Source organism: Chiloscyllium plagiosum, unplaced genomic scaffold (assembly GCF_037043375.1).
Source record: "Chiloscyllium plagiosum isolate Xiang-an unplaced genomic scaffold, Cpla_swu_hap1 HiC_scaffold_10, whole genome shotgun sequence".
Lineage (NCBI taxonomy): Eukaryota > Metazoa > Chordata > Chondrichthyes > Orectolobiformes > Hemiscylliidae > Chiloscyllium > Chiloscyllium plagiosum.
In genome coordinates this window covers 36,224,119-36,248,155 of record NW_028270148.1, presented here as the reverse complement: position 1 = coordinate 36,248,155, position 24,037 = coordinate 36,224,119, and the positions used below count along the sequence as shown (strand labels likewise).

Here is a 24,037-nt window from a genome sequence, read left to right as displayed (position 1 = left end):
CATAAGACATAGGAGGAGAAGTAAGGCCATTCGGCCCATCGAGATCACTCTGCCATTCAATCATGGCTGATGGGAATTTCAACTCCACTTATCCGCACTTTCCCCATAGCCCTTAATTCCTTGCGAAATCAAGAATTGATCAATCTCTGCCTTGAAGACATTTAACGTCCCAGCCTCCACTGCGCTGTGGCAATGAATTCCACAGGCCCACCACTCACTGGCTGGAGAAATGTCTCGTTATTTACATTATAAATTGACCTCCTCTAATTCTAAGGTTATGCCCACAGGTCCTAGTATCCCTGCCTGATGGAAACAAATTCCTAGCATCCACCCTTTCCAAGCCATTCATTATCTTGGGATTTTTATTAGACCTCCCCTCAGCCTTCTAAACTCTAATGAGTACAATCCCAGGATCCGCAGTCATTCATTGTATGTTAGGCCTGTATTCCAGGGATCATCTATGTGAATCTCTGCTGGACACGGTCCAGTGCCAGTATGTGTTCCTAAGGTTTGGAGCCCAAAATTGGACACATTATTCTAAATGGGGCCTAACTGGAGCATTATAAAGTCTCAGTAACACATCACTGCTTTTATATTCCAACCCTCTTGAGATAAATGACAACATTACATTTGCTTTCTTAACCATGGAGTCAACCTGCAAGTCAACCTTTAGAGAATCCTGGACTAGCACTCCCAGATCCCTTTGTACTTTGGCTTTATGAATTTTCTCACCGTTTAGAAAATAGTCCATGCCTGTATTCTTTTTCCAAAGTGTGAGACCTCACATTTGCTCACATTGAATTTCATCAGCCATTTCCTGAACCACTCTCCTAAACTGTCTAAATCTTTCTGCAGCCTCCTCACCTCCTCAGAACTACCTACCTGTCCACCTAACTGTGTATCATCGGCAAACTTCGCCAGAATGCCCCCAGTCTCTTCATCCAGATCATTAAGATGAAGTGAACAGCTGCTGCCCCCAACACTGAACACTGCGGGACACTACTTGTCACTAGCTACTATTCCGAAAAAGAACCTGTATCCCAACTCTCTGCCTTCTGTCAGACAGCCAAACCTCAATCCATGCCAATAGCTCATCTTACTCAGCAGCCTCCCGTGTGGCACTTTATCAAAGGTTTTTTGGAAGCCTAGATAGATAACATCCACTGGGTTTCCCTGGTCTAACCTATTTGTTACCTCTTCAAAGAATTCTAACAGGTTTGTCAGGCATGACCTCTCCTTACTAAATCCATGCTGACTTGTTTTAATCCAACCCTGCTTCCAAGAATTTAGAAATCTCATCCTTAACTATGAATTCCAGAATTTTACCGACAACGGAGATTAGGCTAATTGGCCTATAATTTTCCATCTTTTGTCTTAATCCTTTCTTGAACAAGGGGGTTACAACAGTGATTTTCCAATCATCTGGGACTTTCCCTGACTCCAGTGATCTTTGAAAGATCACAACCAATGCCTCCACTATTTCCTCAGCCACCTCCCTCAGAAATCTAGGATGTAGCCCATTGGGGTCAAGGGATTTATCAATTTTTTGACCTTTTAGCTTTTCTCGCACTTGCTCTTTTGTAATAGCTACCATACTCAACTTTGCCCCCAACTCTCCTTAGTTGTTGGGATAATACTCATGTCTTCTACTGTGAAGACTGACACAAAGTACTTATTGAGTTCTTCAGCTATTTCTTTATCTCCCATCACTAGCCTTCCTGTATCAATTTGGAACGGCCCAATTTCTACTTCTGCCTCTCGTTTGTTTCTTATGTATTGAAAGAAATTTTTACCATCATTTCTAATATTACTGGTTAGCCTACTTTCATATTTGATCCTCTCCTTCCTTATTTCTCTCTTTGTTATCCTCTGTTTGTTTTTGTTGTCAGCCCAATCTTCTGATTTCCCAGTGCTCTTGGCCACTGTATAGGCTCTCGCTTTTTCTTTAATACATTTCTTGACTTCCTTTGTCAGCCGTGGCTGTTATATGGCCCTCCTCCACCCCGCAGATAATCTTTTTCTCTTTGGGATGAACTTGTGTACTGTGTCCTCAATTACACCTAGAAACTCCTGCCATTGCTACTCAACTGTCTTCCCCACTAGGCCCTGCTTCCAGTCGATTTTTGTCAGTTCCTCTCCCTGTAATTACCTTTACTTGACTGTAGTACCTTTACATTTGATTTTGCCTTCTCTCTTTCAAACTGCAGACTGAACTCTACCATATTATGGTCGCTGCCTCCTAAATGTTCCCTTACTTTAAGATCTTTTATAAAGTCTGGCTCATTTCATAGCACTAAATCCAGAATAGCCTCCTCCCTTGTGGGCTCCATCACAAACTGTTCCAAAAAGCCATCCTGTATGCATTCCATAAATTCCCTTCCTTTGGATCCACTGGCAATATTATTCACCCAGTCCATTTGCATATTAAAGTCCCCCATGATCAGATTGACCTTGCCTTTCCGACATATCCTATCTATTTCCCAGTACATCTTGCATCCCTGGTCCTGACCACTGCTGGGAAGTCTGTACATAACTCCCAGTAAGATTCCATAAATCCCATTTTTAGACATTGAATCAGTCTGAACATTGGGGCGCAGACAGGGCCAGCATGGCATCCTTCACACAGGGCACCTTCAATGCATTTATTTGGGCCAGCATGGCATCTATTGTTAATGTTCACTTGAGGATTAGATTCCCAACAGTGTGAAAACAGGCCCTTCGGCCCAACCAGTCCACACCGACCCTCCGAAGAGTAACTCGCCCAGACCCATTTCCCTCTGACTAATGCACCTAACACTATGGGCAATTCAACATGGCCAATTCACATGACCTCCCTTTGAACTGTGGGAGGAAACCGGAGCACCTGGAGGAAACCCATGCAGACACTGGGAGAACGTGCAAACGCCACACAGACAGTCATCTAAGGCTGGATTCGAACCCAGGTCCCTAGTACTGTGAGGCAGCAGTGCTAACCACTGAGCCACCGTGCTTGGGATTTACATATGAAAGAACTGAAGCCAACATGGTCATTCTAAAAGATGAGAGACTGAACAAACAATCCAAGACCCTTTTCAATATACAATTTCAATCACACTGAATTTTTGCTATAAATTCTGTGTCTTATGATCTTATACTCCACAACCACCTGATGAAGGAGCAGTGCTCTGAAACCTAGTGCTTCCAAGACAGAGTGGATTGCTGAGAGTTTGGTGAGTAACTGTTCAGTGACAGTAGGAGAGGGGTGCTCTTTGTTCTTCTATTTTTGTCAGCCTCCAGGTGACCAGGAATTATAAAGGTACATGGTATGTCTGAGTTTGAAGGAAAAAGTATACCAAAAAGGGATATCACAGGAGAATTACATTTAATTAGTTTCTAATCTCGGGTTGTTAGGTGATCATTCATCGGTGTGGCAGGGCAGCTCCTGATGCTGCCTGGCTTACTGTGTTCTTCTAAACTCCTGTTTGTCTACTTTGGATTCCAGCATCTGCAGTTTTTTTTGTCTCTAACTCAGTCTTGTGGAGTCCCCATCTTGTGACATGTCAGAAATCATGGGTACTTTGCATGGTCTACATGAACATAAGTACAGGAAGTGTCACCAGCTCTCGAAACAGGTTTCAGGACTCATGCAGTGCCTGGAATCACAACTGTGCATCCATGAGGCTGAGAGTTGTGTGGATAACACATTCAGAGCAATGGGCACATCATGAGTTAGTGGCAAGCAAGCAGGTAGAGAATGGGTGACAGTCCAAGAGGAACATGAAGGTAGTGCAGGGTTCCTCTGAGGCTGCACTCAAGAACTGGTTTTCCACTTTGGATAATGGTGAGGGTGATGGTTCCTCAGAGGAGTGCAGCAAGTGCCAAGCCTGTGTCACCACCGGTACAGGAGGGAAGGAAAGAAAGTGGAACAAGAGCAATGTTAAAGGATCATTAATTAGGGGAGCAGACAGGTGCTTCTAAAGTCATGGATATAGATCTCGGATAGTACTAGGGTCAAAAGGGTCACAGAGAGGCTGCAGGACATTTTCTTGGGGATGGGTGATCAGCCAAAGGTCATGGTCCAGATTAGTATGAAGAGTATAGGTTTGGGGGATGGGGGGGGGGGGGGGGGGAGGTGGGGAGGGGGTCCTGCAATTACAATTTAGGAAGCAGGGTAGAAATTTAGCAGGGAGGACTTCAAATGTAGTAATTACTGAATTATTCCCACTAACATGTACAAATGTGGGCAGCACGGTGGCACAGTGGTTAGCACTGCTGCCTCACAGCACCAGAGACCCGGGTTCAATTCCCGCCTCAGGCGACTGACTGTGTGGAGTTTGCACGTTCTCCCCGTGGGTTTCCTCTGGGTGCTCTGGTTTCCTCCCACAGTCCAAAGATGTGCAGGTCAGGTGAACTGGCCATGCTAAATGCCCGTAGTGTTAGGTAAGGGGTAAAGGTAGGGGTATGGGTGGGTTGCGCTTCGGTGGGGCGGTGTGGTCTTGTTGAGCCGAAGGGCCTGTTTCCACACTGTAAGTAATCTAATCTAATCAAATGAGTACAGAAATAGGACCTCTAGAGAGATGAATGCATGGCTGAAGGATGGTGCAGGATGGAAGGTTTCAAATCCCTGAGATACTGGGAGATGTCACCTGTACAAACCAAAGGGTTTGCACCTGTTCTGTACCAGCACTGAGTTCCTTGTAGGGTGGTTTGCTATTACTGTTGGGAAGTTTTAAATCAACTTTTCAGGAGTGTTTGAACCAGAAAAGAAGATTAGAAAGGAATATCAGGATACACAAACTTGGAGATAGTTGGGACTAGAATGGAGAACATAAATTTAATTGCTGGAGTCAGAGTAAGGGAGAACTTAAAGCATTCTAAATCAGAGTTATGCTGCATGTGAAAGTATAATAAATCAAATTGATGAGTCACAGGCATGATTTGCCACATGGAACTATGATGTGCTGGTGATGACAGATATCTGGTTGAAAGAAGGGCAGAACAGGAGTTAAATATTCCTAGTTAAAGACTGTTCAGGGCAGACAGAAAAGAAGAAAAGGAGGAGGGGTGATAGTCTCGAAGGAAGAGGATTCCTTGCGGGTTTCAAGGACATAATTGATTTGGCTTTAGTAAGGAACAAGAAAGGTTCATTGCTTGCTTTCCCCACCAGGCTCAAGTCTATTAGGAGAAAATGAGGACTGTGGATGCTGGAGATCAGAATTGAAGAGTGTGGTGCTAGAAAAGAACAGCTGGTCAGGCAGCATCTGATGAACAGGAATATTCTGTGGCCTGTAAAGACATAGAACAGAGATTCCCAAATCCCTTCCCACAATAAACCCATTTTGAGACTTGAAAATTGTTGTAGCCCCTCACTGAAAACAGAAGGGGGGTAGACAAAGGGAGTGCCCATCAAAGCAAGGTGGGGGTCGGGGAGGGATGAGAAAAGACCTGTAAAAGAGGAGGAAGGGAGATGAAGTTCATTGCTGCTTCAGTGATCCCTGCATTTTCAGTTTGTGACCCCACCTAGGGTGCCGACCTCCAGTTTTGGAATTCCCAGTCAGGATTCTCAAAGAAGAGTCATGAAGAAATATTATGAAGATTGAAGGAAAATTGTTTTAAAAACATATTCAGGATGATCAAGGATATTGGCACCTGACAGCTTCTAGGATAGCCAGCACAGACCACTAAGATGTTGCTGTGATGATCACAGGTGGATAGGGCATTGATCAAGTGGAACCCACTTCTGTTCATGAGTTCAGCAGTGCTATAATATCATATTTTCAATGCATCATGTATACAATGTATACAGTTTGCACTTGGGGAAGACAGTGCTGTTTGCAAATCCCACTGCCCAGGCTGTAGCACTGACCTTGCCATGGGGAAATAAGATGAAGCAGTCTAATCTTGCACTAATTATATTCATAACATCCTTAAGGATGAGGATTGGGAGATTCTACACAGGTTCCCATTTGATGCTCAGAATGAGCCAAATGCATGAAAGTTAAGGGCTGCTCTCACCCTGATGGTCACTGGGCTCGGTTAGCCACTAAATCCTTCAGAACACAAGGCATGCACCAGCAGACAACATCACAGTGTTATGTTGTCCTGGGACAACCTCCGTCTGTGCCTGCACTCTCCTTCGCTCATCTGAAGGAAATGACAGCAAGATCTCGACATTCTCAGTCTTCTAAACCTCCTCTGCATCCTGAGGGGATGAGTCTGCTGTTCTTTCTCCATATGGATAGTGTTTGGCATCTAATGGGGATTGCTGTTGTTCCTGGGTTTGCTTATACCTTTGAATCTCTTCAATATTCTGTAGCTACGCTGTCTTTGTATTAATGTGACAATAGCATCTGGCACTGCTGGATCCATTTGAGCTGAGTCCAATCAACCTGTGTGAGGAATATCAGAAACATAACATTTATTAGCGATATCATTCCTGAGCAGTTGTAGCAAACGAATGAGGCTTCAATCAAGGCTGTGATAAGTAGGGTATGGAAGCTGCCCATGATCATTGTGAAAAAATTTGGGAAGCCAAATGCATGGTTATGTGCTGGTCATAATCAGAGACTCATATAGCACAGAAGAAGCCCTTCGGCCAATTCAGTCTATGTCAATCTACCTACATTCATCCACTTGGCCTATAGCCTCGAATGTTAAGACTTTCTAACTGTGTACTCATCCATTTACTTTTTAAACATCCCACCCGCTGGGTGGAAAATGATTTCTTCAAATCACCTTCTCTCTTCACCTTAAAATTATGCACTCCTTTATTGATCTAAGGTGAACAAATGCTTGCTGTCCACTCTGTCCATGTCCCTCGTAATCATATAACCCTAATCAGGTCCCTCCTCAGCCTTCTCTGGTCTAAAGAAAACAATCCGAGCCTATCCAGCTTCTCTCCATAGCTAAAATGCTCCAACCCAGGCAACGTACTGGTGAATCTCCTTTGCACCCTGTCAGGTGCAATCACATCCTTCCTGGAGACCAGAACTGCACATAGTGCTCTAGCTGTGGCATAACCAAAATTTTGTACACCTCCAATAATAACCTCCATGCTCTTATAATGTATCCCATGACTAATGAATGCAAGTGCCTGTATAGCTTCTTAAGCACACTATTAACTTGTCCTGCCACCTTCAGGGATATGTGGACAAGCATCTCAATATCTCTGTTCCTCTGAGCCTTCTAGTGTCCTGCTAGTCACTGATGACACCCTTGTCTTGTTACTTCTACCAAAGTGCATCACCTTACGCTTTCCAGGGTTAAATTCCATCTGCCATTGATCTTCCCATTTGACCAATCGGTCTGTCTCATCCTGAAGACTAATAACTACTTCCTCACTATTAACCATGCGGCCAATCATTGTGTCATCAACAAACTTATTTAATATGACTTTACTTTCTCATATATATATATAGCTTTCTCATATAAGTATATCATGTACAATAAAGGTCCCAACAATAATCCCTGTTGTATGCAACTGAACACTGGTCTCCAGTCACACATATAGCCTTCTCTCACCACTTCTGTCTCCTACCACTCAACCAATTTGGATCCAACCTGTTAAATGGATACCATAAGCTTTTACCTTGTGTATCAGTCTCCCACGTGGGATTTCGTCAAAGATTTTTACGAAAACCATATAAACTACATCAACTGCACTACCCTCATCAGCACACCTGGTTATCAAATTTGTTAGGCATGACCTCCATCTGATAAAAGCCATGCTCCCTATCTTGATCAAACATTACTTGTCCAAGTGGAGATCAATTCTCTCTTTCAGAATTTTCTGCAGCAGTTTCCTGACCACTGATGTGAGACTCATTCATCTGTTTCTTAGGCCCTGGTTTATCCCTAACATCTTTCTTGAAAAGTGGATCTAGATTAGCTGTCCTCCAGTACTTTGGAACCTCTCCTGTGGTCAGAGAGGAATTAAAAATTTGGATCGATGCAGGCCATGTCCAGTTGAGATCTTAAAAAGTGCATAAGGACCAGGAAGGCACAATATTGTGCATTGAGACTCAACTAACAATATGGAGTGAATCAAAGATCTTTTGGTTTTGAAAATATCACATCTGAGGAATTATGTTACTTTGTTACATTGCTGTTATTGGTCAAGGACATTGATGCAGTTGCAACTGCTGAATGATATTTTGTAACTTCATTCAGTCGTTAGAAAACAGTGATACGTTCTAAACTTCAGTTGGGTTCAGTGACCAGGCTCAAGCCAAGAAAAGAACTCAGAATAAAATTGAAAGGCCATACTGACTTTGACAGCCGTTGGCAGTGATTTCAGATGGTAAATATTGTCCAGAAGATAGCTCGATCAATGTTTTACTGCTAACAATCAGATTGTTTAGACAGGTTAACTATACCTGTTACTGGAGACCTGCTGTGTAGTAGTGTAGTGGGCATTATGCTGCACAACATGTGCCATTTCACCAAGTCCATCCTTTTGTGCTCTTGCCAGTCCTCCTCCAGTAACATAATACTGTGGAAGTCCTCGAAGTACAACAAAAACCTGATAAATGCAGACAGAGTTTGAATCAACTTACTGTTAATGAAGGCTATAGCTTTCTCATTATATTCTCTCAATGTATGCTCCATTTGTAAGGACAAAAATATCGTTGTATTGATGAACTACTGTTATAACAAGAGCATCTTCAACTTAAAAAGACAGTTTGTTGTTTTTTGCTTTAAAACATAAATTGATCACATTAGTTATTCAGTGACTTTGCTGGTTTATTTTTAATGGGTTAATCCCTTCACTAAAACTACAAAGGACTATCACATGAAAGTGTAAAGTATGTAACCACTATTATTGTCAATATTGATTTCAATGCTAACTGTTTGCTCACCAGTATGACTTCTGACTTTGAATGGTTTGCTCTATAACACAAAAGGCTTATCTAATGCAGGTTGAAGTGCTAGAAATTGAGAGATTAATAGAATGGATCTAGCACCAGAAGGAAACTAGAAGGCATTGGCTGCGATGGTGGCAGTGCCTGGAGTAGCGACTCCTGGCAGTGGTATGCCCAGAGCAGAGTGTCTTGGTGGTGTTGATGAGGCGGCAGCAGAAGGGAGCCAGGTTCTCCTGGGGCATTGGTGTATTGTTGCTGTATCCAGAACAGGGACACTGTGGCCTGGAACACCTCACAGAGACCCTTCAGAAGCGCTGGAGCCTTGCTTGAGAACCAATTGGAACAGAAGATGGACTCTATTCAGGTAATTTCTTTTTATTCTTATTGTAACTCACTGGATTGTGGTGACAAAACACCTTTCACTATATCTTCCTAGATATATGTGACAATAAAATCATCCATTCATTTATACATTTATTCATTCAAACCATTCAACCACTTGTGCTGATGCTGATTCTCTGCAAGAACGACTAAGCTCATCCCTCTCATTGAATTTTAAAAAATCATAACAGAGGCCATTCATCCCATTTTAGAATGTCTTGTTGACAAGGACACATCCAATCGAAACTCACTTTCCAGCTTTTGGTATACAGCTTTGTAAGTTACGACGTTACAAATACGTTTTCAAGTACTTTTGACTGTAATGAGGATTCCTGAATCTACCAATCTTTTAGGTAGTGAGTTTCAGACATGCTATATACTCTGGGCAAAACACTTCCATCAGATATGCTCTAAATATCCTACTTCATATCCTCAACCATGTTCCCTAGTTATAGACTCCTCTACCAAAGGGATAAGGCCTTTCTATCAACATTACCAAGATTCTAGCAGATTAGAAAGCAGCAAATGTGATGTCACTGTTTAAAAAGGGTGGGAGACAGAAAATGGGGAATTATAGACCGGTTAGCTTAACCTCTGTAGTGGGGAAGATGCTCGAGCCTACTATCAAGGAAGAAATAGCAAGGCATCTAGATAGAAAATGACCAAATGAATGCTATTCTGTTGGCAATCAGTGACTAATGATGTGCCTCAGGGATCAGTGTTGGGACTGCAATTCTTCACAATTTACAGAGATGATTTGAGTTGGGGACCAAGTGTAGTGTGTCAAAGTTTGTGGATGACATTAAGATCAGTGGGAGAGCGAAGTGTGAAGAGGACTCTGAAAATTTGCAGGAACATAGATACTTTAAGTGAATGGGCAAAGTTCTGACAGAGAGAATACAATGTTAATACATGTGAAGTCATCCATTTTGGTAGGAGTAAAAGTAAAAAGGTCTATTATTTGAATGGTAAAAAGTTGCAACATGCTGCTGTGCAGAGGGACCTGGGTGTCCTTGAGCATGAATCACAGAAGGTTGGTCTGCAGGTACAACAGGTAATTAGGAAGGTAAATGGAATGTTGTCCTTCATTGCTAAAGAGATTTGAGTTTAAAAGAGGGGAGGTTATGTTGCAGCTGTGTACAGCGCTGGTGAGGCCACACTTTGAATACTGTGTGCAGTTTTGGTCTCCTTACTTGAGAAAGGATGTACTGGCACTGGAGGGGGTGCAGAGGAGATTTACTACATTTATTTCAGAGTTGAGGGGTTTGGCTTATGAGGAAAGGCTGAGTAGACTGGGACTATATTCATTGGAATTTAAAAGAATGAGGGGGGATATTATGGAACCATATAAAATTATGAAGTGAATAGATAAGATAGGCATAGTGAGGACGTTTTCACTGGCAGGTGAAACTAGGACAAGAGAGCATTGCCTCAAGATTAGAGGGAGTAGATTTAGGACTGAATTGAGAAGGAACTTCTTCACCCAGAGGGTTGTAAATCTATGAAATTCCTTGCCCAGTGAAGTAGTTGATGCTACTTCAGTAAATGTTTTTAAAGATAAGGTAGATTTTGTTTGAACAATAAAGGAATTAAGGGATATGGTGGGGTGGGGTGGGGTGGGCTGAATGGAGCTGAGGCCACGAAAAGATCAATCATGATCTTATTGAATGGCGAAGCAGGCTTGAAGGGCCAGACTGCCCACTCCTGCTCCTAGTTCTTATGACTCCTCACAATTTTATACATTACTATTTAGAGTCCAATCAATCTCCTCTGTTCTAAAATAAACCAAGCCTCACCCCATAGGTGAAATTCTCCAGTGTAGGCAACATCTTCAGAAATCTCTGATCCCTCTAGTGCAAGTATACCTTTTCTGTTCTGATGAAAAGTTACTGGACTTGAAACGTTAACTGTTTTCCTTTCTATAGATGCTGGCAAGCTTAGAGTTTTTCCAACACCTGATTTTGTTACAACTTTCCTATAGTGTTCAGACCAGAACTGCATGCAATACTCTAATTGTGGCCTAACTAGTGTTTATGAAGTTCCAATATAACCTTGTGGCTGAGCTCACAATGACAATTATCCCATGTCTCTTCCTAATGGTCTTTTCTACCATTTCAACCACCTTCTGGAATCTATGAACATTCAGTCTAAAAGCCTCCTGTTGCTTTATACATCTCAGGATCCTTTCAGGTATTGCATATTCCCTTCCCTTCCACAAGTTTTCACCTCACCTGGATTGAACTCCATTTGTGACTGTTTTACTTAGATTAGATTACTTACATTAGATTACTTACAGTGTGGAAACAGGCCCTTCGGCCCAACAAGTCCACATCGACCCGCCGAAGCTGGTCCCATTCCCCTACATTTACCCCTGCACCTAACACTACGGGCAATTTAGCGTGGCCAATTCACCTAACCTGCACATTTTTGGACTGTGGGAGGAAACCAGAGCACCCGGAGTAAAACCCACAGACACGGGGAGAATGTGCAAACTCCACACAGTCAGTCACCCATTTCCATGCTTTCTTCTTCATTATTGATCACACAACCAATTTTGTATCACCCGAGAACTTCTGAATCTTGTGCCCTAAAATCAAGTCCATGTCAATGATGGATGCGACAAAAGGCCAGGATTCTAGTTCTGTGTTCTGCAGAGCCTCAAGGAAAACAGCTTTCCAGTCTTCCCACAGCCTGCAAATTTTTTTTCTCTTCAGATGCTTATCCTATTTCTTTTGAAAGCCATGATTGCATCTGCTTCCAACAGACTCTCAGACAGTGCATTTCAGATCCTGACCACTCACTACGTAAAAAAGATTTATTCTCACCAATGGCTCCTTTGTCAAGCATTTTAAATTGATGTCCTCTGGTTCCTGACCAATCTGCAATGAGAAAAGTCCCACGTTATTTATTCTTTCTAAATCCCTCATGATTTTGAACAGATCTATTAAAAATTCTCTTTTCTAAGGAGTACAAGCACAGCTTTTCCAGTCCACTCACATGACTGGTGTCCCTCATCCCTGGAGCCATTCCCATAAATCTTTCCTGCAGTCTCTCTGAAGTCTTCACATCTTGCACTGTGCTAAATTGACAATTTACTGATATCTTCAGATGTGTTGGATGTGGCAGCCCAAATCCCTGCAGATTTGTTGGGCGGCTCAGGTCGATAGAGTTGACCAGTCTGAGAGAAATGTGTTGTGGGAGGAAAGCAATGGGCCTTTCCTGCCTTGTATTTATGCTTTGATGACCTGGGGGAATCCATTGAACCACGTCATTTTGTTTTCCAAACTTATGTGCCCAATAGGACTTGTGCTAGTTTCAAAGAAAAGAGTAAACTTTTAGAACTGGTGTTCTTTTGTCCACTATTTTTGATGCAGGTGTTGTCTGTTTTGTTAAATGGGACAAGGTCTGACAAAATACAAGACAAACTAATTTTTATAAACGACAAGCATTCAACTACAATATATAAGCAATAGTAATTTGCTAGCATATTATTGTATATATTACTCAAAACGTGACTAGATCTTTGCTAGTTATGGGACTAGGGAGTAAAGTTTCAGCTTTTGTTATTAAAACACAACATCAAAGCATAACATCAAAACACAGCCAAATTTGTGCTAGCACACCTAATTTTTCTAAATGCAATTTATTGATAAAATATAAACTGTTTGCATTTATCTGTTTTGTGACTGTTAAAACTACTTTTAGTTTCACAATTGGCAAAATACTCTGCTGGAGCATTGCAACATGCCATTTTTAAAAAAAAAGAACCTTTGAAGGCTGCTCCTGTACCAGCGCACAGTTTTTATTTCCTTTTAAAAAGGAGTCTCTTCGCTTTTTTGCCATATGCTACTGAAAGACTACTGACATGATTAAAAAAAACCTCCTCTCAACTACTTTTTATATATGACTTTAGATGGATGAGATAAGAGAGCAGAACATACTCAGCATCAACAGAAATGGCCCCATCTGAAGAACACAGCTCTAGCACTGAGCCGTCCATTAAGCCTACTCAGACACTTACAGGCAAACACTGGCAGTTTTTTTTTAATATTCTTGATTGAAAGAAGAAGCCAGGATTGAACACCACAGCTGAATAACTTCAAATATAAATAGCCCCTTCATTAAAGTGGTTGTTCTTTAATTTATAATTGAACTTAAATAAAGAGTGACTTTAAAGCAGCTGTTTCTAATATTGGTTCCTCCTGCACATGAAAGGAACATTATTCTGACAGCAGTCTCACTACCCTTGGGTGTTATCTGAAGAGCATGTTTTGTACCCACCTAATGCATTTGAGGTAGCTTTCATTTATTTTCATTCCAATAAAATAAATGGTTTTGTAATTAAATTTCTCCACCAGCTTTGTTTAATAGTTGCACTGACAAGTGCTAATATAGAAATGAGTCGGAGAGCGTGAAACATATCGTACTGTTTTTCAATCTGCAAGCAATTTTGCATGAAGGAGCAATCAAATCTTATGCAAGTGAAGCATTTTCATTAATCTGTTAATTCAGTACATACTGCCCACTCAGCAATAGTTCATTTTTTATAAAACAAAAATATCATGAACTGAACCGTTGTTCGAAACCATCTTGTGGTCTCTGGCAGTATGGCCTGTGGAAATTCGTTGACATGACGCCATGAAATGTTGCAGCTGTCTGAAGGGACTGGCTGCCCTGTACATTTCCTAACATTGGCAAACTGTCAAATTCAAAGTCTGCCTCTTTCTCCCTGCCTCACTGTCAAACTTACTTAGAGATAAATCCTATAGAAGAAAATTGACAGGAGCTATTACTGATTTGGACTTCATCTCCTCCTTGTAGTGAAAAAAAACCCACTTGAAATTGTGAAAAAAAAGGATGCCAATTTAATTGTCATTTTTATAACCCTTTGTGCACAGGAAACCCTAACCAGAGTCTGAATTTTGCCAGTGATTCTAACCTCGACGTTGAGGAGGAGTTTAGATATGAACCTCATCAAGTTAAGGAAGAATAACCGATGTGAGAATAATGTCAGAAGAGCAAGTGCAAAACAAAAAGAAAAATCTAACACTCAAAGTGTCAAAGGTAAAGCTGACAAAGTACTTTCCATAGTCCTGTATTGGCCTGAAGTGACCACTAGAGGGTTGAAGCTACCCACAGCCAGGATTAAGAGCAAACTAAATACACTGGCCATGTGTGCATACCTCTCTTGATAGCAGGTTGATTATCATTAAATTAGCCTTCATCCAAACTTTAAGGTGTTCTGTTTTGTATCACTTCTTTGTTTTAGCAATCCTAAATTCTTAAAAAAATGCACATTTAAAATTACAAACTGAAACAGACTATAGGACCACATTTCTTGATCGTTCAGGAGAACATGTGAGCTAAATATTATCCTAAATACTCTTGATTGCTACTTGAAATAGAGACTCAAATCATATTCATATACATTTTTCTGTTTTAAACTTATTTGAAACCAATTGTTTAAGGGATATCTTCTTCCAAGATCTGAAAACTGTTCTCATTTTGCAGAGGAAACAAGCCAAACAGTCTCAGTAACTGGACTCTTACACTCGGCTGCAACACTGGCAGCAATCCAGGCAACCATTTTGTGCAATGTATATTGTTGCTGTGTGTTGGCCAGACAACTAATTAGCCAGCTAAACTGGGCATATTTGTTTTCAATTTATTTGGTTCTTAATTCCAATTTTGTTATCTCCATAAACTAAAGTAAAATAGGCTAAAAAACATACCTACCTTTCTCCAGAATAGTTGATTTTGCATCACGAGATATCAGCAATCTCAATAGTATGTTAATTAACTCCAAGAAGCTTGTAATGTAAAATAAAATTGATGGGTCAATTTTGTTACTTCAAATGTACAAGATGTTGCTCATAAAATTTAGATAAACTTTGTTCTTATTTTTCATTTGTGAGCTGAACACAGAATAAAACTTATTGAAATGCATTACTGGTCACAAAAAGGAGATTCAATCTCAACCTGTTACAGTCTATAACAATAGTACATCTTCCTATTTTAAGGAAATACAGAGCTAGAGATGGAATTTTCATTCAGAGGACAGGTGATACCTGGATGTTGACCCAATGTCTCCAGAAAAAGTTCAAAGGCAGCAATCAGTGCTGCTGATGCTAAGTCAGATGGTTAAAAGATTTACCTCAGTGCTCTGAAACTTTGCACAAGCTGGAATACTACAGTAAATGCTGCATTTTGCATTCTTGCTGAATGCCCAAATTAAATGATTATGCCAAAGGGAAAACTTTGTTTGACTGACAGCTTTTTTCTCTGTGATATAGCCTGTCAATTGCATGTGTTAATTTCACAAAAAAAGGGTCAAGTATTTGTAGTATCTGATACTGAGACTTTAGAAGTCTGGATAATTGATAATATTATAGGGTTGTAGCAAATTTAGCTTTTTTAACTCAAGTAGGAAGTTATAAATGAATGACCAGTTTTTAAAACTTTTCCACTCATGCTATTGATATTCTGTAAAGAGTGTGGAATGGATAAATATAAGCACCATAGATTGGTATGGGGGGTATGAGGCCTATGGGGGAATGGGGGGCAGAGGAACACAGGTTGGCATAAAGTACCTTAAAGACCATGAACAGTGAGTGGAGGGCATATGTTGGCAAGGAATGCATGAGGAACCACATGGGGTGTGGGTGAAGGGGTATAGTTTGGCATGATGTGCACAAAGTGTGTGACTGAACAGATATATAGCAAGGGAACATGAGTAAGATCTTTTGAATTATGGTTCACAATATCTCAGAAGGGTCATGAATCGCAATGCCTTAAAAGGTTGCCCAGACTCCATGAGAATTGTGGGACACTAGGAGATTCCTCTTCCTGCATTGGAGCCAGCCAGGTCAGAAATGCAAGGTATAGGCTCATGACCAACACAATTATGAAGCCTTAATCCATGCTGGTGAAGCCAGGATCATTGGAAATGGGGCAAGGAATGCTAGAAAATAGCTCTGGGCCTCCTTTGTAAAGGTTTATGCAGTCACCCTATAAACTGCAGCCTACACATTTTCACTGTGGTCCCTGACTATCAAGAAAATGGCCATGTGTTGTTCTGTCATGTGACATTACACCCTGCTGATGTATTGATAAAAATTCTGGATAACCCCTGACTACCATTGCTGTTGATTAATCTCATGATTACATAGTTTGCATACCGCTGTCTGTAGCAGTCTAGACCCAAGCTTCACCTGTAACATTAAGAGATGGAGTCCCACACAATTACACAATCAAGCTGGGAGATTTATACGTTAAATAACATGGTAATTTTTACACCGAAAGCTAAAACAAAAAAAAAGTTGCTTGGCTTTATCAAACATTAATGATCCCAGAAGTCAGTTGAACAGGGAAAATTTTAAAAATGGTTTAAGTTAATTAGGAGTAATTTGAATAATTTCATAACAATCTAATCAAAGATTTAGATCACTTATCTATATTAAATACAGAATCTATATGTGGCATAAACTACAACCACAAATTACTTTCTTTTTAACTACCTAAACACACATATTAGTCAAAAACATTGTAATTGTTCCAATATAACTGTTACATTTATACTATCAGTTTGTACAATTCAACATTATGAATTACTTTTGTTCTTTTATGGATTTTCTACTTACAGGCACTAAAAGCAGTATGAGATTATTTGCAATGAATATTGCAATATTCTTGCTGGAAGTCTGGCAAGAAATTACCTACTATGTTCAACTGCTAATAGTTTGAAAAAAATCTATTTAAAATGTATGTGACGATGAAGGTGTGTTAATAGACATTTTTAAAACAAAGCAAGTATACTGAGCTGCGGTTAAAAGGTTCTCAACACCAGGTTGCATGCTAGATAGCTGTACATATATTGAAATGTGTGACAATGTGTTCCAATTTCAAAGACAAACAAACAAATACATATTGGAGGCAGTGAAATGTTCGAGTGACCTGGTACTGAAAAGGTTAAAAGAAAATCAATTTAAGGAGTCTGGAACCCTTGATGCACAGCTATTTTGTTCTGATCTCTGGTGTAGCAGGTCAGCATTACTGGAGACAGAGTAATAGAAAACATTTCCAGAATTCCCATTTTAAGAGAATTCTGCACTGCCTGTTCCTTACTTAATCTTCCATTAGGCCTTTTAACGAGGGTACATCACATCTCATTAAACTAAATTAAATAGGATCATTTGCAGCAGAATTTAATGTTTTCCACCCTCAATATCATAGGATCCTTCATTTCAACATTTTTAAGTGTTTTATAATTAAACATACCATGATTTTCTATCAGAAATCATTCTTAAATAAAACATATTTTGTACTTACCACTAATTTAAGTTGTCTCCTTTCAATAAAACAAGCCCTGGTTCCCGATTTAAAAGAAGGCGAGCATTCGTTGCTGATGATGTGTTAGTAGATTCCAGATTAAGTTAATCAGTCTTTTTTCTAATGCAGGCATAATTAAAATGCAGCTCTTTAGTCGAGCAGAAAATTCATGTTTTATTGTTCTCGTTCATATTCACCACAGATGCAACCCAGCACTTGTGCCTGTTGGCGCGTCAATTGCTGCAGACCACCAGCGCAGTTCTAAACAGCTGCAGATGGATGCCAGTTCATGAAAGCTATACAAACAGTGGGCAGCAAGTGTAGGCCTACAGCAATGTGTCAGTGTGACACTGAGCCCTTCGTAGAATGTGGATGAAGCAAGAGATATGGAGCAAGGCCTTCAGTTACACTGGAGTTGATTTGTTGGCACAGTTTAGATGTGGTGAACAGAAAAGAACTCAAAGCTTGTCAGGCTTTTAAAACCCAGCTCTGAGTCACCTCATCACTTTTCTCTCTCTACTTTATTTCCTCTTCTGCTCTTGTTAACCTGCAGTTACACGTGCTGTTCCTTTACTTTTGTTACTCAATAAAGAATCACGTTAGCTGTAGCTTTAAATGAACAGATCATGTGGGCCATTTCTGGTTACAGTCTTTACCCCGGTCAAAACCTGGATAACTGTACGTTGTTGTGTTTTGAAATTAATTTTGATCAACAAAAGAAAGGGTATGTGAGTAGCTGAACTAAAAAGTCATTCAAAAGTGGGAATCCTCATTTTCACAATATTTCTGACATTTACTCTCTTCCTACATGACCAACTGCTAACCTAAAGATCCATATCATTGCACCATGCCCAACATTTCCATCTCTTAATTCTAGTTTTTGATGCCCGCACACTACACCACCATTCTACATCACTGACTGGGTTCAGTTGTACAAACACAGTGCCCAATGATATTAAAATCAATGGATGGAATCTCATTCCTTCCCTCACAGCCAGATTGGAGGGGGGAGAAGTTTACTTAAGTTAGAGAATGGCCAGTTGGGAATTGAGGTCACAGGAAGACCTACCCAGCATATGTCGCCCTACTCCCCCCCCTCCTCCCCTACTCCCCCCCCTCCTCCAAAACACCCTGTGCTCTTCCTGCCATCAATCACCTGGGCTCGTGCTCCTCCTCAATCTGAGGACTTCCTACAGCAGCCATTGCTTCCCTGGTGTTGCCGCTGAGTACTGAAGAGGTGCTGGTCTTCGGTTAGCCAATAACTCTTGTTGGTGAGACTTCTGTTCCTGGCACCTTGATCCCAAGGCAAGGTGGGTCACAGGCCTGTCAATTGCCTGAGTAACACAAAAAAAAGTGGTGAGCCTTCCCAATAGTTGTGGCTCTCTATCCCACAGTCAGACCCCAAATTCTGCCCAATGAGGCAATAATGTCTCTCCTGGACACTGAAATCCTGAGGGGAGACAACTTTAAAAAAAAGAACAAAATCATATGCTAGAACACACAGACTAGAGGAATATGTGCAAAAATCATTGATAATGGCAGGACAGGTTATGAAAAATGGCTAAAAAGCATCTGAGATCCTGAGCTTTATGAGTAGAGACAATGAAAAGCAACAAAGTTACAATGAACCTCAACAGAATACTGATTCAGTCTCAACTGCCCAATTCTGGGCACTACATTGTAGAGATAACCTTAGAAAGGTGCAAAAATATATTGAGATTGGTACCAGGAATGAGGGACTTCAGTTATGCAAAACTGGGATTGTTCTCATAGAGAAGGTTTGATCGAAGTGTTCAAAACCATGAGAGGTGTAGGGAGAGGCTGTTATCATTGGCTTCTCAGAAAGATCAAGAACTGATTGAAGGTAATTATCAAAATTATGGATGGTAACTTAAATAAAATAGATTATTTTATACTGCAAGGATTTAGAATGCATTACCTAATAGTGTGGCAGAGACAGACTCACTTGTGGCTTTTGTAAAAAGGAATTGGATAAACCTCTGAGGGGAATATAAACTTCAGGGCTACATGGAAAGGACTGGGGAATAGGATTGACCTATTTGTTCTGCAGGGCAAAAGTGAGGACTGCAGATACTGGAAACCAGTGTATAGGTTAGAGTGGTGCTGCAAAAGCCCTCCTGATGAAGGACTTCTGCCTGAAACATTGATTTTCCTGCTCCTCGGATGCTGCCTGACTTGCTGTACTTTTGCAGCACCACTCTAACCTAAACACTATTTATTCTGCAGACAACTAGCTCTGCCATAATGGCTAGAATGTTGCCTTTCTGTTTTGTGATTCTATGATGCTGTTGCATGATATACATTGTTTTACTGGGAAGTCCTGGTCCTCAGATGCTGTCAGCACATGATGACTATCATACTCATATATACCATATATGTGTATGCATCGCTGTGCAAATGAGTAAAGTTCATACTGGGTTTTGGCAGAGGTCTGTAATAAATTGGCCCAGTAATCTTATTTGCTGACCATAGGAGGCATCTAATCTGTCAGAAGTTTGAGAAGATCTTTGTTCTTCTAGGATGGGCAGTTATTAGATTCCCTGCAGTATGGAAACAGGCCATTTGGCCCAACAAGTCCACACCGACCCTCCGAAGAGTAACCCACCCAGACCCATTCCCCGACCCTATTTTTACCCCTGACTAATGCACCTAATACTATGGGCAATTTAGCATGGCCAATTCACCTGACCTGCACATCTTTGGATTGGGGTAGGAAACCAGAGCACATGGAGGAAACCCATGCAAACTCCAGACAGACAGTCGCCCGAGACGGGAATCAAATCTGGCGCTGTGAGGCAGCAGTGCTAACCACTGAGCCATCATGCCACCCATATTCATCTTTGTGCAGGTAGAAGCAACTCATTTAAAAGAGCACTGGTCATGCAAGGGATCAGTGCACATTTCTCACCCTAATTTTCACTGTGGAAATCAACCTAAGTCTCTGTAGTGTTGGTGAACAACTTGTGAACAACGGTGAATGAATTTCTATCTCAGTGTCTCCTTTGCTATTAAGCTTTAATAGAGTCATAGAGTCATACAGTATAGAAACAGGCCCTTCAGCCTACCATGGCTTTGCCAACCAACAAACATTAAACTACATTAATCCCATTTACCCCCACATTTGGTTCATAGCCTGCTATGCTGTGGTATTTTATGTGCTTATCTAGATGCTTCTGAAATAATGTGAGAGTATATGCCTCCACCACCCCGTCAGGCAGGATGTTCCATATTTCTATCATCGCCTGGGTGAAAAACAAATTCTCAAATCTCCTCTAAACCACTTACTCCCCATCTTAAACTTATACCCTCTGGTCTTAGACACATCTGCCAGGGGAAAAAGATTGTCACAATCTGCTCTGTTATGCCTTTCATATTCTTGTTTCCTCAGTTAGATACCTTCCCCCACCCCCACACGCATCCCCCAGCCTTCTCTGCTTCAAGGAAAACAAACCCAGCCTATCCAATATCTCTTGATTACTGAGAGTCTTCATCCCAGGCAACATCCTCGTGAATCTCTTTTGCATCATCTCTATTATAATCATGTATGGTGACCAGAACTGCACACAGTAGTCCATCTGTGGCTTAATAAATGTTTTATAAAGTTGAAACGAGACACATTGCTCTGATATTTAATGTCTTAGCTAATGAAGGCAAGCATCCTGTATGTCTTCTTCACCATCCTGTCTATTTCTGCTAAACACCTTCAGGGATCTATTGACTTGTACACCAAGGCCCCTTTGTTCCTCAGTAATACTTAAAGAGCTACCATTCATAGGGGGTATCCTTCACTTGTTACCTCTCCTAAAATACATCACATCAAACTTATCAAGATTAAATTCCATCCGTCATTGCTTTCCCAAATTTACCAGATGATCAATATCATACACTAGCCTGAGATCATACTTCTCACTATCAACAATTAAACGTATTAGCTGCCCTTAATTTCTGTGCTTTCCATGCCTTCCCTCCTCACACTATGCACTCAGACCCGGGTTCAATTCCCGACTCAGGCGACTGACTGTGTGGAGTTTGCACGTTCTCCCCGTGTCTGCGTGGGTTTCCTCCGGGTGCTCCGGTTTCCTCCCACAGTCCAAAAATGTGCAGGTCAGGTGAATTGGCCATGCTAAATTGCCCGTAGTGTTAGGTAAAGGGGTAAATGTAGGGGAATGGGTGGGTTGCGCTTCGGTGGGTCGGTGTGGACTTGTTGGGCCGAAGGGCCTGTTTCCACATTGTAAGTAATCTAATCTAATCCCAGGATTCTGGTCACAATCTTGCTGACATTATGCAGTTTTAAGTAATGATCCTGGGCTGGAGCAGGTCTCTACACAGATACAGTTTAACTGAATTAAATATTCTTCCAAACTGTGCAATCAGGGCATTGGTCATAACGTGCAACTAGCTACAAATGCTTTGAATGATTTATTGTGCTCCTTAACTAAGGTCTGAGAGCATCAAGCCACCACACACCACATGACTAACCACAGAGCTAGTGGGTTAGTTCCTCTTCATCAAACTCGAGAGGAATGCAAACAAGGGAACGCAAAACTCACAAGCAAAGAAGAGAGACTAAAGCTCACATTTTTAGATTAAAATAAATCTATATGATATGAGGGAAGGAACACGAAATGAGAAAATTGCAATAAAATGATTTTATGTAGAAACATAAAATTTTAGTGTCAGATTAAAAAAAAGTAAATTGGTCTGAGAATCCAAGAAAATTCAAAACCTGAATGGATTTAAATCAGATCATTAAAAGCTCATTAACACTGTTAATATGTACCTGCGGTTTGAACCTCTACGGGATTGATCCACTTTACCCTACTGTAAACCTATTCATTACAAAATATAAAATACCGAAATACTATCACAGCTTTAAATTTCCTATTCTCTGGTTAGTTGACATTAAATACTTAGCATTGTGGCTGGAGCTATGAAGGGTGGCAGACATTCTTTTTAAACATATTTCTCAAAGTTCATTTTAATCTGTTTTCAATAACTACATTTCTGGGATATTGAACATCAGATTCCTTCCAACATGGAATATTTGCCACCTGTGGCCAAGACAGCAGTTGGTTGGACTACTGCATGTTGGACTCTGCCAGTGCCCAATTTGAACCAACCAGGAAAGGATGTGCAAAAGCAGTTTTCCCTCCTTTTCCAAAATGAAATATCTGATCTCCCTTCAGTGACTCCGAGTTATGCCATGCCTGGGACTCGATAATGGATAGTTAAATATATGTTCCACAATTCTGTAGTATATGTTAATTCACTTATAATTAATTCTGTTCTACCCTCCTTCGCTCCCTTTTTTATTTAAAGAGACAGAGCCTTGCATTAACCTGGGATTTCACATCAAGGATAAACAGCACCATTGGTTTCCCATGGTTGCAATTAGCATTGAAAATAGCTTCCTGATCCTCACTATATTTCCATTAAGAAATTTGGAGGAAAGGTCAAATGTAAAGGATGAATTGAAAGAGAGAGAGAGAGAGAGAAAGTGTGTGGTATCCTGGGACTGTATTCACACACTTTCTAGTGACTGCGTGAAACAAAATAGCTGTTGATAGTTGGACCAGAGATCTGCTGAACACATTCCCTATTACTTTACTCAAACTACAAGCCTAACTTATTCTTAAATGTTGATGACTTCGTATGACATCCATTTGTTTGCAATGCGTTTTCACATTGATTTTAAATGGATTAGTGTCTCCTCTAATGAATGAAGACACATGACACGAGCATTTTTAGTGTGTGGTATTTTTAACAGAATTGTCTATCCCTGCACATATTTAGGATATCCACAACAGTTAAAAAGATCTTGCAATTATACAGTTTTTTACTGGACACCTTAAAGTGCTTTACCGACAATAATTATTTATGAAGTGTAATTACTAGAAACACGGCAGCCAATAAATGCATAGCAAACCCCCACAAACGACAATGAGATAATGCCCACATAATGTAACGTATAGTTAGTGCAGCTATTTTGTTAATCTGTACCCTCACCCCTGCTCACATTAGAAATGATTGAAATGTAATCACATTGCTATGCCAGCAATCTGGTAGTTTACTGCTTTTTCTTCTTCAATTGATATTTCTGGATTAATGTGCTGGATCATTCGGAACTGCAGCCAGTCCTAAATTGCTGACATTATGAATCCCAAATTTGATGCTGTCACTAAACTACCAGGAAGACTAAAAAATCCTTCCTCACCTTTAACACACTAAACCACTAGACATCAAACTCACCAGTGGACCACACAGGAATATAAACGAGTTCTCCCCCAACCCACACACCCAGACTGCCAGATTGGATATACAGACGGCTAAACCAACAGGAATAAGAGGCTTTCCTCCCCTGCCCATTAGCCCATCAGTTATTAAGCTGAAAAGAAAAACATTTACAGATATTCTACTTTTGGTACTGTTGCATTTAGTTTGCATGCTGTGGTAAAATATCAAATGTA

The 24,037-nt window shown here is 40.7% G+C and overlaps 2 long non-coding RNA genes across 2 annotated transcripts; one reads left to right on the top strand and one right to left on the bottom strand.

Moving 5' to 3' along the window:
• Positions 1-4,357: 4,357 nt before the first annotated feature.
• On the bottom strand, positions 4,358-17,669 carry LOC148148939 (uncharacterized). The gene is made up of 5 exons (XR_015758283.1): positions 17,550-17,669; positions 14,958-15,031; positions 12,047-12,100; positions 8,355-8,500; positions 4,358-6,368 (listed from the first exon to the last, which is right to left on the bottom strand). It is a non-coding gene; the product is annotated as an uncharacterized LOC148148939 (long non-coding RNA).
• Positions 13,470-18,038, top strand: LOC122552743 (uncharacterized). The gene is made up of 3 exons (XR_006312476.2): positions 13,470-13,516; positions 14,120-14,285; positions 17,752-18,038. It is a non-coding gene; the product is annotated as an uncharacterized LOC122552743 (long non-coding RNA).
• The last annotated feature ends 5,999 nt before the right edge of the window (positions 18,039-24,037 follow it).